Source organism: Nannospalax galili, unplaced genomic scaffold (genome assembly GCF_000622305.1).
Source record: "Nannospalax galili isolate Female #2095 unplaced genomic scaffold, S.galili_v1.0 scaffold324, whole genome shotgun sequence".
Classification (NCBI taxonomy): domain Eukaryota; kingdom Metazoa; phylum Chordata; class Mammalia; order Rodentia; family Spalacidae; genus Nannospalax; species Nannospalax galili.
This window is the reverse complement of record NW_008353027.1, coordinates 5,602,931-5,607,658: the sequence shown is the minus strand read 5'-3', so window position 1 is coordinate 5,607,658 and position 4,728 is coordinate 5,602,931.

The following is a 4,728-nucleotide window of genomic DNA, read 5'->3' as shown; positions in this document are numbered from 1 at the left end:
ATAGTTGTTTTTTAAAGAAATTGAGAACTCGAAGAGAGAGAGATAGAGAGAGAGAGAGAGAGAGAGAGAGAGAGAGAACCTATGTGCTTCTGTTGAGGTTGGGGACTTGATAGAAAACTGAGCCAGCAAAAATTTGTGCATCATTTGCTTGTGTGGGGGCATGGGTGTGAGCAGGAGAATGTACTGCAGGTATTTGAATTGCTTGAAAAGTCATTGTGCACTTTGTGTGGGCACAATAGGATCTTGGAACATCATGAAACTCTTGTGTTTCATTTGGAAGTGTTTAGGAAGTCTTTAGGAAATAGGGTCATTTGGGCCCTACCTTTAAAATACTTATGGATGTAATTTTGCAGAATAAACAGTGACTAGCTGGCATCGGAATAAGTGAGCAATGTTTACATTGGAGAGGGAGCCCTAATACCTGTTCACCTTGGGGAAAGGGCCTTGCCTTAATTTCTGCTCTTTGAAAGCAATCAGTGATTCCTAATATTGGTACAATCCTCTCACCTCATGGTATTCCTATGTAATTGTGTCACATAATAGGAAACTGTAATAGGCAATTTGGTTTTGTAATTCAGTTTGCAAAGCATGTGAACATGCGATAACTAGGTTAAATGCAAATGGGTATTACACTAAGGTACGGAAAACAGAGGGGAAAAGATGCTGTGTCCAAACTTGGAAGCAGCTTGGATTTTGTTCCTCCTGTGCCTCAAAATGGGATGTTTATTAAAGTTATTTATTCTTAACTTTAATATTATCACACACTATTCATACAGATGTATTATGTTGGTGTGAACATATGCACGTCCTTCCTTCATACATTCCCCCGTTTCTCAGTGATGAGCAGGGTGAATGTGTACCATGTTCTTTTCTTCCTATGGATGTACTCATTTTTATAAGGGACAATGTCTTAATATAGAAGTCATGGTCTATAAGACACCACATCAAAACATGCTTTTGATTTTCCAAAGCTTTTTTGTTGTTCGCAATTTTTTCCTTTGAGCCAATTTGTTAATTATTTAGAAATCTGATTTTCTGTTTTTAATGCATTCTCTTAAGCAGTAACTGGTACATTACAGTCATATGTACACAGTATAATCAAATGCTCATTATTTTAGTAATGTGAAGGTGTGTTTGTTTTGAGGGTGTGTGACTTTAATTTTTGGTGACTTTTTCTACTGCGGTGTATCATGGGCTTGAGTGTGATTTCAAGATGATGTCTTTTTTTTTTCTGTTCATACTACAAAATCACTTACTTCTGTACTTATTTAGTTTTTTTTGAGACAGAGTCTCCCTGTTTCCCCAGCTAGCCTGGCACTCACTATGTAGACCAGGCTAGCTTTAGCCTCACAGAGATCTGCCTGCCTCCGTCTCCTCAGTGCTGGGACTGAAGACGTGCTCCACCACCTTAAGCACACTCGTGAATTTTTAATAAAGAGTGGACATTATATATGAAGCCATGTAGCTTTTATCTGCTTCACTTTCTGGGCCCTGCTACCTAGGGGAGCCTCTCACTGTCTGGGCTGTCCAGCTGCCTGTAGCCACCACACACTGGCTCACAGGACTTACTAGTACAGGATCCCGAGGTCCTCTGGGGAGTGTCTTTGCCTCCATCACCTTCTGTGACCTCAGGAGGCAGCGTAGTAGGGGTAGGAAGTCTGATGTGAGCTCCCATGGGAGTATCCACTTTAGGTCAGCGTGAACCAATCTCTCCTTCCTGGCTAATATTCAAGAATAAGAAGCTCTCCCTCCTAATGGTATTCAGGATGATTAAAATAAATTAAGTGCTTGTCATGGTCCATTAACTGAATCAGAAATCTGATTCTGTAGGGTCTTTTTTTTTATTCTTTTCTTATTTTGTGCTACTAAAGATTGAACCCATGGTTTCTTGCCTAAGTACATGCTCCACCACTGAGCTACACTGCCATCCATTATTTATTTGGCAAGGTCTTGCAAATTACTTAGTTTGGCCTTGAGCTTATGCTGTAGTGCAAGGCCTTGAACTGCAATTCTGCCTCTGCCCCTTGATTCCTCAAATTATAGGCCTGTGCCACCAGGGCTAGTTCGTTCCTGGTTTTTGGGCCAGCCCAAACTTGTCCTTCCAGACCCATGTCTCTCTCCTGTCCCTTGTGCTCAGAAGTGATCCTTGACAAAGGCAGCATGATTCTCAATGAAAACAATTTAATGAGAGGCAGAAAACTTCTCCACTAGCTAGGTGTGGTAGTATACCCCTGTAATCCCATCTCTCTAAGGTAGAGGCAGAAGGATTGCAAATTCAAGATTGGTCTGTGTAACAGCAATCCTATTTCAAAAGTAAAATAAAACAAAACAAAAGAATAAGAAAAAAGAAAACTCATCTCCCCACACCAGCAAACTGTACAACCGGGGAAGGCCAGTAAGGAGGTCTTAGGGACAGTTCTTGAGGACCACTGGGGATGCCAGTCTTCGCTTAAAACTTAATAAACCCTAAAATTATGAACCTTGAAACAAACAACAAAACCATGTCTAAGCTCATATCTTCCCCAGCCTACATCCAAATTGGGTGGGTGGCCTTTCCTCATGTATCCATGAAGTTCCTCACGCAAACCTACAAGAACCCTCTCTCACAGGCCTGCAAATCCCTTCTTTGAGCCTGCCCTCTTCAACAGACAAACACAACTTCAAAAACCAGCTCATGTTACCAGTTTTCTTAGCACAGATGTGCAAATGGTAGTACCCTTCGTACAAAAGGGCGAAATGAGGAAGAATCCCAACATGAATATTACGGGTTAATTTATGTCAAATCTGAACATGGATTTGGATACTTGAATACCTGAGGTCTTGTAGGCCTAGAAAGGAAGGAGACAGCTCTATGATGAAGGGAGATATCCTGTCCTAGACCAGAGGAGTTTCATAGGGTGAGTGATTTGACTTCCTCGAAGGACAGGCCTGACACTGCTAGCATGTCAAGTGGTCTGGAAGCTGACCTATGAGTGTGTGCACACCTCAACCTGTATGTGCATGTACAGCACCCCTGTCTTCTTCCTCCCTCCCTCCCTCCCTCCATCCCTCTATATTTTTCTTCCTCTCTTCTATTTTTGTCTTGGAAACAGGGTCTCACTATATAGCCCAGGATGCACCCATATGTGTGAACTTCCTAGCCACAGCCTTCCAAATGCCGGGATTACAGGAGAGTATCACCATGCCCCACCCTCAATCGCTTGCTTCTTAATAACAGAAGAATAGATTGAACCATTGAACCAGAAGTCACAAACCTGGATTTAGTCCTGGTTTTCCATGGCCAGCTAATGGCCTTGGGCAAATCATTTCACCTTTATTATTATTATGATTACTATTATTTTTTAACAAAATTTACCTTTCACTGGAAACTTCTTCCTCTGAATCAACCAATTTGAATATTTAAAATGCTTTTATATAAATCTCACTACTTGAACAATATATTTTCCTATTAATGTACTTAAAGGAATATTCCCCTAACATCTTGTGAGCTCAAAAAGGGAAAAATCCTTTAAAAGACTTTTAGTAAATTTTCTTAGATGTGTCATCCCAAGATATCATTGGAAATAGTGAAGTCACATTATCTTTCAATTTCCTAGGCCCACATTTTCCCAGCCCTAGGATGAACCAATACTGCATAGGTCTGTAACTTAGCAGTAAAATAGAATGCTCATGACTAGATCCCTTTTCATGATCTTGAGAGTCCAGAGCTGGGAGACTCCATCTACCAGAGCTCTCTGTAGGGAAGAGAGAGAGAGAGAGAGAGAGAGAGAGAGAGAGAGAGAGAGAGTTTTGTTTTATTTGACCAGCCCAACTAGAATGTTAGGTCTCCACCAAAGAAGATTCTATTTCCTTGACCTGAAGGAGTTTTCTCTTAATGGAAGTCCCTTTATTGCTACTATAACATTCCCTGCTCTTAAAGAGGTAACTCTAAAATCATTAGGGAATCAAATTAGAGACACCAAATAGTTTTGGCATCTCTGGCAAGGAAGAGGCTTCCAAAAGGCCCAAGGACATTTCAGCCAAGAGAGAAACTGGTTACTTCAGCTGGTAGAGTGGAGGACTGTAGCAGAACTGATTATATTGCTAAGACCACAACAGTGACCTATCTCAGGGATCTCTCCTTTAAGAACGTAAGTAGAAAAGCATTATTCAAGACCTGGAATGGGGGAGTGGGCATGGATTTGGTCAAAATACCTTATATACATATATGAAATTCTCGATAAAGTTTTTGTAAAAATTAAAAAAAAAATCTCCTAGATAAAAACGTGTTGGGGCTGGAAAGATGACTCAGTGGTTAAGAGCACTGGTTGCTCTTGAAGAGGACCAGGGTTTGGTTGTCAGCACTCATATGGCAGCTAACAACTGTCTGTAACTCCAGTTCCAGGGGATCCAATGGCTCTTCTGGCCTCCGGGGGCATTTCATGATACAGGTGCATGCATACATGCAGGCAAAACACTCATACAAATAAATAAAATAAAATAAGATAATTTAAAACCAACATATTACATGTAGGAAATTGTGATTTTAGTAACTTCAGATTTCTTGTCAGAAACCATGGACATTAGAAGGTACTAGAGTAAAGATTTTACTGTGCTGAAAGAAAATTACTGTTAATCCAGAATTTGATTCACAGTGATAATACCCTTCAGAGGTCAGCAACATGACTCACTAGGTAAGGATACTTGCCACCAAGCCTGATGACCTGAGTTGGATCCCCAGGACCAACA